The sequence below is a fragment of the Scylla paramamosain genome, chromosome 4, assembly GCF_035594125.1.
Source record: "Scylla paramamosain isolate STU-SP2022 chromosome 4, ASM3559412v1, whole genome shotgun sequence".
NCBI lineage: Eukaryota > Metazoa > Arthropoda > Malacostraca > Decapoda > Portunidae > Scylla > Scylla paramamosain.
This window is the reverse complement of record NC_087154.1, coordinates 35,556,973-35,571,919: the sequence shown is the minus strand read 5'-3', so window position 1 is coordinate 35,571,919 and position 14,947 is coordinate 35,556,973.

The following is a 14,947-nucleotide window of genomic DNA, read 5'->3' as shown; positions in this document are numbered from 1 at the left end:
CCCAATTACGTTTATATGCAGAATATTCAATGTATATATGATTTGGTTGAAATTTAAAATATGGTTGCGCAGAAAAAAGTTCGTCTTCGGCTTTCAGCTGTGTGTGACTGAATATTACTAATTTCACTGTGCCCGTCATACCTCTGTTCTCGATGTATTATTGCTACCGCCTTGCATAAGTGATGCTGATGTGCAGCAGGATAACTGACCAGCCTAAACTGTCGACACTAGGGATATTGAAAATTCAGTAAAATATTCAGGAGCACCAAAAATCTCACACCATTTGTGAAATAGCGGAGACAACTCATTGCGAACACATCAGAAGTCCTTCATACAAACTCATAAAACAAGATCTAATTACAAAGTTTGAGCAGCATCTCCATGCCACAAATGAGAAGGATTTGTTTAAAATCATGAACAATGATACTATTTTTAACCTGAAATGCATCCACGCTGAGAAACGAGTTCGGGGAATATAGATTTCCTACATAGTATTATTTTGTTTGTCTATATAAATACGCAAAAATTCTCCGTAAAAGGGCTTCATCAAATTGTGTTTTAAGTGAGGAACACAAATTTGGTTTGCTCACGTGGTTATGAATATGGGAAAACTAAAACCAGCTAACCATAAATGTAGCGGTAATGAGGCCTTCACTGCGCGTCCAGCCTTGCCGAGGGAATGCCTATTAACTAAACGGATTTTCGTACACAAATGTCACGCGGTCTTTCCTACATGTGTATATCTCATACCTCACTCCAATAAAAAAAAGATAAAATAAAAAAAAAGAGCTAACTGATTTCCAGGCTCGTAATCTATTTCTCTATTATGCAAATCGCCAACGTCAGGCTGTGGAATGCGGCTCAGATCTGGTGCTAAACTTAGATCCCAGCAGGTGTCTGTGTGACATGCAGAATGAAATAACCCTCAAGCTGGGACTGTCATGATATTGAAGTCACACACACACACACACACACACACACACACACACACACACACACACACACACACACACACACACACACACAAACAAATACCCGTGAGGATTTCTGAGATTCCAATTCTAAAGAACATTTCATTTGAACACCCACTCTTCAAGGGATCACAGAAACCTATGTCTTCATTATACACATTGAGGTATTTAAGTAATCTAATCTCTCTCTCTCTCTCTCTCTCTCTCTCTCTCTCTCTCTCTCTCTCTCTCTCTCTCTCTCTCTCTCTCTCTCTCTCAGTTTATCATATCTTCACCCTTTCTTTGCCCGCGCACCCCTGGCAGCGCGGCACAGGGCGAGACAGACATGAAAAGTCAGAGATATAAACCCGTTACACATGAATCACATGGCGATCATAGCAGCACTTGAGTGAACACATGGAATAAAGATGCTCGGTAAGAAATGCTTCGTTCCGTCTCAGAAAACTGAATGGAGGTGTCGTTCCTCTCAGCGATGACTCAGGAAAATGGGAAGCAGTGTCGTTCAAATACACCTCTATCACAGAACTCATAAAAGACGGAATTTTTTTCCAACAGTACCCATCAGTAACATCAATGACATACTCCAGGATGTCAGAATAATCAGGAGTATTAACCCCTTTTGCTAGCAATGAAAGAGTGATTATATCCAGTGTAATACAGCCTTCGAGGAGCTGTGGCATTAAAGTGTGACACGATGTTGTAGAGACAGCAGACTGCTCGAGAATGACGGATATTTGGCTGCGCGAGTGGCCCGCGCCATGATATAGCCAGCAATGGCTGTTTACCGTCATTCAGATTGTCTCCCAGGCCATCGACACTGAACATGTGTGCGTAAAACCACGGACCGTAGCAGGGTGCTGCTTCACTGGTGCCGTGTGACATAAGAATGGAAGGGAACTTCCTTACGGTTTTGTATATATATATATATATATATATATATATATATATATATATATATATATATATATATATATATATATATATATATATATATATATATATATATATATATATATATATATATATATATATATATATATATATATATATATATTAGAACAGAATGATAAAATATGGTCCATAAGATCAACAGCTCCTCCCGGCAAGTGTCCAGCTTCGTCCCTGTCTCTCCTTGATATAAATATTTGATTTTCTTTTTTAAGAAGGGCGCCAGCAACCTGTCCCCAGGGCACGGCCAGTTACCAGCAGCAGCAGCAGCAGCAGCAGTGACGCAAGTCTGGCCAGGGAAGTGACAGTAATTGAAGCAATTTACGGAACGGTGGGAAGGAAATAGTTGTATGAAAGAAAAATGTTTTGAAGTCGAAAGTCAAAGTGCAACGTTCAGCAATAGTGAGTGTTTTTATTTTTTCAGTTTCTGCACTGAATTTCTCCAACACAATTACGTCTGAAGGTGTTCTGGGGTCCCAGTGCAGGCTGCCAATGTAATTTACTCTTTACTCTGAAAGGGCGGCAAAACTTCAAAAGAAAGTGACGAGAAACACCCGTTTGATATTTTCCTATTACGTAATTTTTATTCATATAAGACTATAGAAAATCGCAAAAGAATAAAAAACTATCTTCTTTTGAAATGCCTTAGTCATCACTGTTTTAAGGATCACGCTCTGGAACACTCCGCGCTTTGTCTCCTAGCATGAATGATGGAGGTGCGCGCGCGCGCACACGCACACACACACACACACACACACACACACACACACACACACACACACACACACACACACACACACACACACACCTGACAAAGGTCATGTGGAGAGGATGTGGGAGGTGTAAACTATTTAAAGAATCTATAGAGTTAAAATAGAATAGAAAAGCTTGAGGGGTAGACAAAGAAAGCGACAGAGAGGCAGTGTGTGTGTGTGTGTGTGTGTGTGTGTGTGTGTGTGTGTGTGTGTGTGTGTGTGTGTGTGTGTGTATTCAAGAGTCCTGCCAAAGTGCGTACTTTCAAGTGAGTTTGGAAAGTGTCTGGCGGCAAGAAATGGCAATGTTTGAAGAGACTATTCTCCTAAATGTTCCGTGTGGCGTGAATGATGAACAGGTCTGCTGGATGTTAAGTGGATGTAAACAATCGCTGGAATAAGATAGGTTGGCGCAGAATGGGAAACAAAGTGAGGATGATGTATGGAAAGCCATGAAGTTTTATGTTTGCGGGCAAATGGACAGTAGGCGCCTCCAGAGGTCATGTGGAAGTCGTGTGGGAGAAGTGAACAGTTAAAAATAATCTACAGCCTTGAAATAAAAGAGGAAAAGTTGAAGGATGGAAAAATAAAGGAATGGAAAGATGGAGTTAGGAAAGCACTGGATCACTGACGATAAAAGAATCCTGGAAAGTGCAGGACGTGTGTTGGGAAGAAGTGGAGCGGTGTTGTCTTTGGAGACTGACGGGTTTATGAAGTTGATGCTAAAAAAAAAAAAGGGGGGGGAAAAATTGTAAAGAAAGTCATGGACATATAAAAAAAAAAAAAAAAAATCGGCAAAATGTGTGAATATGAGCAAAGGGCAGAGGAAAGTATATATAAAGGTAAAGGCACCATTTTGTTTCATGCAATTCACTTAGTTCTTTTGAAGTGTCGCTTATACATTTTTCTCTGTAAAATTAGATTAATTTAATCTGCTATTCTACATTTTCTCGCAATGGAATATGTGTGTGTGTGTGTGTGTGTGTGTGTGTGTGTGTGTGTGTGTGTGTGTGTGTGTGAGTGGTGTGCGTAAAAATATATATAAGTGTATAATGTCTTTGTTTAATTGAATTTTTAATAACTTTTCATGATATTCGTTGTTAATTGTTCATGTTACAATATTTCAATATGAAATATACTTTACTTCACATAAACACACACACACACACACACACACACACACACACACACACACACACACACACACACACACACACATATACACACACACACACACACACACACACACACACAATGGTGAAGAAACAGTGCAGTGACGCGCATGCAGTCTTGGGTCATGTCGGCGGTGCGGTCAGCTTTACTGTGATGTCCTCCACAGCAGTGACACAGGCTAGCATGGCGGGAACACAGCAAGGGAGGGACGTGTACTGAAATCTTAATCTCGTTCAGTCTTCAACATTATAATTTTCCTATTATCCGTCCTATTATCTTCCTTTAAGGGCTAAAAAATTTCGGAGCCATTAAAAATTTTTGGGAGGTATTGCAGGGAAGATTAAGCCACACAGTGAAACAATACCTTCATCTAATGGGCCAACGCTTATTTCTATAGTGAATTCACGGAGAGAATATGAAGGCATTTTGTTAAAGGGCTAAAATGAAAACTGAAATTCGTGCAGGGAGAGGGAGGTGGCAGGAACTGTGAATGAAAACCTAGAAGCTGCAAATATTCCCATTAATATCCAACATGCAAAACTGTTAAGACTCAAAACGTAGAGAATAACTAGTTTGAGAGCTTTGTTTGTCCGTCTGTCTGTTTCTCTGCTCATGTTTGTATGTATGCTTCCTCATAAGTATTCTCTCTCTCTCTCTCTCTCTCTCTCTCTCTCTCTCTCTCTCTCTCTCTCTCTCTCTCTCTCTCTCTCCTCTTCTTTGCTTCTTCCTATCTATCTATCTATCTATCTATCTATCTATCTATCTACCTATCTATCTATTTATCTATATATCTTTTATCTACGTATGTATGTATGTATGTATGTATGTATGTATGTATCTATCTATCTATCTATTTATCTATCTATCTATCTGTGCATCTATTTATTTATCTATCCATCTGATGAACATAACGGGCGAGTCATTCCAGTTACCCACTCAGCAGCAGCATTTAATACAGTTCTGGGCTCCTGCAATAATGGGGAAGTAACATGAGCAAGGAAGACGTATTACTATAAAAACTTGTGCCCTATTCATGTGTTTTACTGCCGTCGGAGAGAGAGAGAGAGAGAGAGAGAGAGAGAGAGAGAGAGAGAGAGAGAGAGAGAGAGAGAGAGAGAGAGAGAGAGAGAGAGAGAGAGAGAGAGAGAGAGAGAGAGAACTTGATATTCACAACTTGTATGTATCGAAATTATAAATTATAATTTCAGTTTGTTGTAAAAAAAGGGTTTATCACAAAAGAAGGAAAGGAAGAAAAAAAAAAAACGACAGCATAAAGCACTTTGCCCGTTTTTTTAAAGTAAGAATAGCTCTGTCCAAGGGCAAGAAAAAAAGAGAAAAAAACAAACAAAAAAAAAAAAAAAAAAAAAAGAAAAAAACACAGGCCCATTGAAGGTGGCAGTCCGAAAGAGTACAATCTTTTACATCAAACCTTGCAACGTATCAAAATATATACGTAACAAAGCTCTATATGAAAACATCTATTAAATAAAGTATCTAATAAAGTGCGCATTAAAAAAAAAAAAAAAAGGGACAACAATATTGCCACCATTAATTTGTACGACGAACAACACAAAATTCAGACACAGTTTCCTCAGGAGAGTCTCGGGGTAGGTTGATGACGCCCTTGTAGCGTGTGGGGTTAGCCAGGGGTTGGTAAGGGGATGGAGGGTGGGGATGGGTTGCACTCGTGCGTGGGAAAGGGGAATGGAAAAGAGAAGGTGTTCCTCGGGCAGCAAGCAAAGGTAGGAGGACGTGCGAGGGAGAGAAGGGGAGAGGAGGAGGAGGAGGAGGAGGAGGAGGAGGAGGAGGAGGAGGAGGAGGAGGAGGAGGAGGAGTGGGTCCAAGGGAACACATGGTTTTAAGGTGATTGCTGTTTTTCTTGTGTGTGTGTGTGTGTGTGTGTGTGTGTGTGTGTGTGTGTGTGTGTGTGTGTGTGTGTGTCTCGAGTGGAATGTTCTCTTGTACACCTTGAGAAAACTTTAGTGAACTTAGAGACGAGAGCGGCAAACAAACGCACGCTCGGGATGGGACTTTGAACACCTGAAACTAATTAGTGGAGGTAATCCGCGGAAAAACTTTAAAAGAAAATGGTGGAAACTTTATGGGACGAACACACGGCAAAAATAGCTGATAACGAAAAGAAAGAAAAAAATAAAATATTGGCGCGTAAATAGACGAGTAATCTATAGCCACTTCAGAACATGACATCGTTTGCATTGTTCTGGATTCACTTCGCGCTGTCCGGTAAAGCTTCTGCAACAAGTTGGACTAAACAAAGCAAAAAAAAAAAAAAAAAAAAAAGAGAAAAAAAAGTGTATGCAAATAAGCAAAGTTTGACACAACAGAATCTGACAGCACACGTGGTTTTAATGTTTGGCAAGTGTATTTGTAGCTTAACTCCATTTGCCAGAACAACATGAGCAGTACAGATGTAATATTTACTGTAAATACTGCCGTTGAACTGGAAGGAATCGATTTTTATGTAAATGCAATTCGTGAATAAAAAAAAAAATAAATGAATAAAACCTGCTTAAGTGGCTTTTTTCGAGAGGGCATAAGGCAGACCTTTCAATAAATTGTTTCAGCTGCGCGTCGATTCGCTGTGCCCCACCTGTTTGCTATCAGAAACAACTCATTCCGCGGAGTAATTGCGGATTTATACTGAGGTAAAAACAAAAGAAAGAGGAACACACACACACACACACACACACACACACACACACACACACAATCATCTATCTATCTATACAGATGGAGAGATAGATAAATAGAGATACAAATATACGCACATACTTACATACATAGGTGCATATTAGGATTAGGAAGAGAGGAGCTTTCTATCAACACGTGGCATTTCTCCTGCAACTTTACGAAAAGATACTTGTGTTGATTGTCCAATTTGTCTAGCAGCAGGAGTCCTAGTAATATGAACAATAAATACAACAAGAGCAGTGGCAGGAGAGGAGAAACAAGTCACGGGAGATTAAAAGGTGACGACAGGCCTTTGAGGGTGTCGGAAAGACGCGGCGGAGGGGGCAAAGTGAATGTGGCAGGAGAGGGTGGACTGCACGAGCTGCGGTGCCGAGTTCTCTATCGGAGCTATCCTTCCTTCATTTGAACTTCGATTTTACCTGGGCATTATTTTCTGAATCCGAATACAATGACACTATTCCACTCCCAGGTGTTGAGGTGTTTGATTTTACGATGAATACATTGAGTGAAGGTCGGTAAATGACGTAGTTTCTCCTGGTGAACTAGTACAGTGAAATGTTGCCACGCTACATTTGATTTCCTTCTTAATTTCAATGTTACAAGTCCTAACGCAAACCTCAGTGGTCTTAGCGACGAAGTGTAGTGTTGTAATATCATGAGTATCAGTATTAAAGACACTGTTTTAATTATCTTACCTTCCCTTCCATCTCTCACCCTTCCTCCCTCTCTCGCTCCATCCAATGTCTCCTCTTTCACTCCACCTTCCTCTCCATTCACAACCCGCGGGTGATTCAAACCTAAGGAGAAGCTTCCAACGTAATGAATACCAGAAAAGAATATGATTTTTGGAAATTTCTTGTTCCAAATGTTCCTTTCACCTTTGTGAATGTGACAACTCATTGTGTAATACCCTGTATGTATATGAACACACACACACACACACACACACACACACACACACACACACACGGGCGTTTTTCGTGTCATGGGGGTACGAAAACTTATTGCTTGTTCTTATGGAGCTGTAATGTCGGCGAGGGAAAATGGAAAGGAAGGAATAAGGAAAAAGAGGGAACCGATACCACACAAAATAGGCAAAGACGAGAATGAAGGAGTCGGAGCTGGAAAAGAAAACGGAAAAGAGAAGACGATAATGAGACAAGGAAGGCAGCGCTGGAGCAAAACATACGAATGATACTCAGGGGAAGACGAGGGAAACAACAAGAGAAAGACGAACGAAAAGCATCTCGAGTATTATACAGGAAAACAAGGAAGAAGGTTACGGAGAAGGGAAACTAAGAGGATAAAGACAAAGACAAACAAATATCGTGATGAAGAAGGATGACAAGGACCGCGATGATGACAAGGGCAAGAAGAGAAGATATAGCGATGATGGAGATTATTGAGGAAAAAAGAAACGGGAAATGACTCGGGATAAGACAAAACACTGTTAGTAAAGAGGTCGAGATGATGAATACAATAACATGATACGTAGGTACTGATGTAGCATGAATAGGAGAGACGGGCGACAGAAAGCGGTCAAGACATCCATGCTCAGTTAATGAGGATGAAAACAGCAGGAAGTTAATGCCATTTACCTGATCAAGAGGCACCTAGCACCGTGGGCGAGGAGACACGTGTCGTCGCTTCTATAATGCACCCAGTTTGTGCACGAGTATTATACATAGAAGTAAAAGTGCTTTTCTTTGTATTTCTTCAGTGCTGGTGAACGTAAACAGGATGAAGAAACTGAGAATGATGCAACATTTTTTAAATTAGATCCATTCTTTTGCTATTTTCTCACTGTTCTTAAGGCTTTGTTCTCATTTTTTCTTTTAAAGATGTTTTACGAACTTTTCAGAATTTCACTTTTATGCTTCAAGTAGTCATAATAAAGCATAAGATCTCCAACTTTTTTGTAAACGAAAAAAGTTTCGGATTGGTTGTTACTTTTTTTTTTTTTTTTTCAAACGCGAGAGTAAGACAATGTATTTCCATTTTTAATGCGCTAGTCTCCTGGATGCTGATGAGAATGACACGTAATTTTTCCCGTGCTCCCTTATTCAATTGGTTGGGAAATTACTAGCGGCAACATGACATATTTGCATACTTTTATTTCAAGTGTAATTGAATCATCTTAGTTAGCGAGCTAATTTTCACATAAAAACCTGTTGCAAGTGGGCACTATCAAATTTATTTAGAATTTTAAAACACACACACACACACACACACACACACTCAGACAGACAGACAAACAGGACGACTAAACCATTCTAAATCAAATTAGCTTCGCAACACCAACAAACGCCTCCAGTCTCGCGCCATCAGAAGGAGGGATCAGTCACCTGTCCCTCCGCCATTCCGCCCTTCCACCTTTCCGCCACCGCCACACAAAGGGCGCGGCGGGGAGCAAGAGCACTTAGTGAGGCGCGACTGTAGTGTTCTCGGTCCTGTGATAAAGACCCGCTGGGTAATTAATATCGATCGGGGAGGTCTTAGAGCGAAGTGGTGCAGCCCAGATCCTTGTCCTTCCGCCAGCCTGAATGCTAACTCTTCTATATTTGCCTTTTTACATGCTGGCTTAGTCCTCTCTCTCTCTCTCTCTCTCTCTCTCTCTCTCTCTCTCTCTCTCTCTCTCTCTCTCTCTCTCACCAATGTCGAGCTCAGTCAAAGAAAGGAAGAAAAGAACAAAAAGTATATAAAAAAAAGCGCTAAAACACACGCACAGTTTCGCGCTGGCCTGTAATCTTTAGTAGTAATCCTCTTAGCCTGCTCCAGCGCGGATACACACAAGAGGTCCAACTACTGTGTAAACAACAGGGTGCCGAACCACTTATCACGCTGCGGCAAGTGTGGTTGAAGCAGGACTTACTGAGACCTGCCTATCAAAGCAACGAAACTCAAATCACACTGCAGTAAGCACCAATATTTATGCTCTATGTGTAACACGTTAGCACCATGCGTGAGTCAATGAGTGAGTGAGTGAATGAGACAGGAGGACCTATGCAGCGGAGAACAAAGCAGGGGAAGAAAGGAAAGAATGTAGGAAGGAAGGAAGGAAGGATAAAAAGAGATCAAAAGAGAGAGAGGAAAAAAAATGGGAAGGTCTGTTTTGTATTCCGTCTGAGAATTGTCTAGGGAGGGTTCAGCGAAGGTGGAGCAACAGGGGTACTGGAATTGTCTGAATCAGGAACAGAAAAGGAGGGACATGTAATTAGAAAGGGAGTGCTGGGTAGGTGAGTGGGGAGGAGCAGGACAGCCGAAAAGGAAAGCAAGAAGACGAGGAAGATTGGTAACAACAAGGAAGTGAGAGAGAGAGAGAGAGAGAGAGGAGAGAGAGAGAGAGAGAGAGAGAGAGGAGAGAGAGAGAGAGAGAGAGAGAGAGAGAGAGAGAGAGAGGAGAGAGAGAGAGAGAGAGAGAGAGAGAGAGAGAGAGAGAGACTAAGGAACAATGAACAATGAAGAAACTGCTGTGATGTTAATGAAAATATACTCGCTATTCTTATCATTCAACAACACAGAGAACTGACTACACAAAGACAGGGAGTATAAATAAAAAAAGACAAGCGATACAAGATAATGATGCACCTGTAGTTATGATTGCAGTAGTTAAGATGCAGGATGGCGTTACGTATGTTTAGGAATGCTGCTGGTCACGAATAAGCGCACGTGGAGGCATGATAACAGTATGATAAGAGAGATAAGAAGGCTCATGCATAATAGCAGATTACATCGGGAAAAAATAAGCAAAGTTGAGGAAAAGTCACTGAAACGCTTCTGTATAAATTTCGCTTTAGTAAATTCGGGGAATGAAAATTCTTCCCATGATATTTTACATCATAGCTATTCCCTGTAAGATAAATTTCTCGAACCAAACTTAATCTAACTTAAATAAAGCTAACAAGACCTAAAAGCTAACTTAACTTAACTTAACCTAACCTAACCTAACTTAACCTAACCTAACCTGACTTAACCTAACTTAACGAGGGGGACTATTTTTTGCGGAAATATTGTATGCGGAATGTTTCTTCTGAGTGACTTAATGGTGTAGTACACACACACACACACACACACACACACACACACACACACACACACACACACACACACACACACACACACACACACACACACAGAGAGAGAGAGAGAGAGAGAGAGAGAGAGAGAGAGAGAGAGAGAGAGAGAGAGAGAGAGAGAGAGAGAGAGAGAGAGAGAGAGAGAGAGAGAGAGAGAGAGAGAGAGAGAGAGAAAGGAAGAAAAAAAGAGGGACAGGAAAGATTATCACTATTTTTTTCCACATATAGACTCACCAGGAATGTTTATTGTAACGACGCGACAATTTGCGTATAAAAATTGTCCTTTACGATGCCGCGGTAGTGAGCCCAATGTGTATTTAATTAAAACTCCGGTTCTTACACACCACAATGTACGAAAGGGCAAGCGAGGACATTTTCACCTCATGTCTGTCTGTCTGTCTTTCTGTCTGTCTGTTTCTCCCTGCTCATGTTTATATGCATGCTTCTTTCTAACCTCAGTATTCTCTCTCTCTCTCTCTCTCTCTCTCTCTCTCTCTCTCTGTGATAACCGTATTCCTCCTTTTTCTCTCTAACTTTTTCTTCTCTCACACTCCCAGCTCTCTATATTCAAAATAGCGGGGAAGAAATCTTTAACACACTTTTCTCTCTCCCTTCCGTTCATTCTTTCTCTCTCCTTTCTTCCTCCTTTAGCTTTTCCTCCTCTTGCGTTTCTCTATCTTTGTGCTTCGTCCTCTTTTAAATATTCACTCAGGGAAGCGAAAATAAATAACTGCAGTCTCTCTCTCTCATCTCTCTCTCTCTCTCTCTCTCTCTCTCTCTCTCTCTCTCTCTCTCTCTCTCTCTCTCTCTGCTCATACTGTTACTGCTGCTTTCACTACCAGCACCACCATCACCACAACCACCACCACCACCACCACCACCATCACCACCACCATCACCGCCACCATCCCATCCAATGTAATGGGTTCTGATAACGCTAAGACTCTCTCTCTCTCTCTCTCTCTCTCTCTCTCTCTCTCTCTCTCTCTCTCTCTCTCTCTCTCTCTGGCACACCTATCTATCTATTTATCTATCTATCTATCTATCCTATCTATTTATTCATCTATCTTTTTATAGCTTAATGTATCTACGAAAATCTATTATTTTTTTCGGCTCCTCCCCTTCCTTGGAATGTAAGGGAATGAAGAGGAAATAAACGACAGCACGAGAAATTATGCTAATAACGAGATAAGGATAATGGAAGAGGGAAACTGAGAAAAATGAGAGAGAGAGAGAGAGAGAGAGAGAGAGAGAGAGAGAGAGAGAGAGACGAGAGAGAGAGAGAGAGAGAGAGAGAGAGAGAGAGAGAGAGAGAGAGAGAGAGAGTTTTGAATACACTGGGTGGTAATACAAGAAAAGTGTGTTGATATTCACAACTAAAGAAACAGACGAAGCGACAAGACTAAATTAAGAAAAATGAAAAGCATGAATCACAATTGCAATGTGAGACGGAAGAAGTGGGAGGTGGTGGTGAAGGTGGGGGAGGAATGCATAAGAAGTGGAAGCGAAGTTAGGATACTTGAGGTACACGTTAAGTTGTAAGAACTACGAGTATCTACTGAGCTTTTGCTACGGATTAATTGCTTGTGCGTGCGTGATGTGTGGCAGAGAAGGGCAGAAGAAGGCAAAGTTCCTTTTAATCTGCTTGTTTTTTTTTTTTTTTTTTTTGTAGATTACCTAATGACAAAAAGTAAATAAATGAAAATGAAATACAAATCAATAAATAAAATGAGATAAAATCAATAAAAAAATATGTAAAATAAAGTAAAATATAAAAGTTACGTTCTGAATCCGCCAAACTTTCTCGGTAAAAGTGCAAGCCGTGGAAATTTTATGGTGAAGAATTAAATTAGATGAAAAATACATTAATAGGCGGCCACTAACAGTATTGCATTGTGTATCGGTCATCATCTGTCTCTATAATTCTATTACAGCACAAAAGCTTCCCTCAACTTCTCTCTATTCGTCTCTGTCACCTGCCCGTCTATTGCAGGTCACCTAAATGGAAACTTCTGATGTCATCCCTACATGAAGTTCTTTGCCTTCCCTGCTTTACTTTACATCCCTGATACATCCATTCTGTTACTCTTACTGATTATGTATTACATCTTCGGCGCGTGTAATGGAAGGAATAATACCATCAATCAACACGTGTCCTGCCGTGACGCTTATCTCCCTCAAAGATCGAACACAAGCGTGGTTAACGGAATCCTGTCTGAAATACTTGCCTCATCGATAATAATTATAAGCGTCTATTGGCTTCGAGTTAATACTAAGGCTGGGAGTCTGTTGCGGTGGTCAACAATAACAATAAATATCTTTTAGGAGCAATTGTATGACGTTTACGACCGTTAAATTTCAAGCCGTTGCCTCGTATTATTGTCACGTGGTTTGCCTCAAATGATATTTCAGAACTGATTTTGTAAAACTTATTTATAATATTACGAAACTAGGATTAAATATTCTCCACCCTACGCGCGTAACAAGATAATCTATCAGACTTGTTAAATCTTTCCCTGCAGGATGAAGTAAATGCCAGCGGGATTGACTTGTCGCTAGTGTTCGCGCTCTTTCCAACGAGTCCAGGGCTCAGTGAAATTACTTGACCAAAATTGAAACTTTTTGTTTAAATTTTTATGTTCTCTGCCGTTACTGGTGCGAAGTATTTCTTTTATATATATATATATATATATATATATATATATATATATATATATATATATATATATATATATATATATATATATATATATATATATATATATATATTGTGTTTTAAGGCTCAGATGGTCGTTCTTTTTTATTTGAAAGATTAGATGGTCGGCCGCCGCCCGGATTGGAGCAGTCATGATTTTTTAAAGTAAAAAAAATAAATACAAAATCATTAAAACATATATACATTATCAAAAATAAAAATGAGTATAAATCCTCTGCATTACTCCTGAAGATATATTACATAAAGGTTCCTGCATGAAATCTTATATCATATTCTATTTTTAATTTGTTGTAACACTCTTCGTTCATTTCTAGACTTTTTTTGCATCCATTGATTACTTCGAGGCTTTTTAATGTTTGGCATTACGCAGCTCCTGATCACACAGTAAGAATTTAAAACCTGGAGTTTAATCATCAATTTTCACAACTTTGCATTTGCTTATGTTAAATTTGCTATTTCTCACTCCTGTCACTTAGTCCATTAAGATCCATCAAAGTTTTTACGCGGCGCTACGGAGTGAAGAGGAGGAGAATGAGAAGGAAGAGATGGAAGGGCAGGAAGAACCCAAGTTACGAGGAGAAGTGTATCATTAAGTTTCAATAGAGAAGACACTTGACAGATTAAGGAAGATTCTAAGCAGGTGCGTACATCGTATTCACGTTTTTTGATAATGAAGGTGAGGATGACAATGGTGATGGTGACGCTGATAATGATGATAGTGATGGCATTGTTTTTTTTTTGTTGCTGGATGTATTTGTGATGGTTTTGTGTTCACCATTGCAGACAGTGATGCGGAGGGCTATTCTGATACACCTGAGAACTGCATCGTTGTGTGTGTGTGTGTGTGTGTGTGTGTGTGTGTGTGTAAAGGCTCAGAAGCACCACAAAAGCAGCGTCACAAAAGGAGAAGCACGTACAGCATCACTTCACATAAACACACGCACGCTTCGCTGAAATGCACGTATTACCCTCAGATTAGAATTCCCAGTCTACATAATCACGAGACAAAGTGTACAAATTAAGGACTCGCTATTATTAAATCTTAAAAGTGTCCTTATTGCAGCTTATTGACACCAGTGCCGCCCACTAGCCAGACCGACGTCCACCACCATCACCACCACCACTAACAACACCAGACTGGACGAGGAGGAACCCAAGACACTGATGATAACTAATGGCCGCCAGGGGGAGGGAGGAGGCAAGTCTCTCACGCTCTCACTCTCACTCTCTCTCTCTCTCTCTCTCTCTCTCTCTCTCTCTCTCTCTCTCCCCATTAACTCTGATGAAATGGCCGCCTATTATTGTGTGTGACCGCGCCCTCCTGCAGCCACTGAATCACGTCTCCCGCTAATAATGGCGTCAGCAAAGAGGCGTAAGGGGAAGGGGGATTCTAAAGGAAGAGAATGAACACCGCTCACATAGAAAGAGTGAGAAATAATTGGGATGAACGAGATGGAGAAGAGGTAAAGGGGGAGAGAAATAGAGATAGAGAGATATAGATAGATAGATAGATAGATAGAGATATAGATAGATAGAGATATAGATAGATAGATAGATAGATAGATAGATAGATAGATAGATAGATAGAGAGAGAGAGAG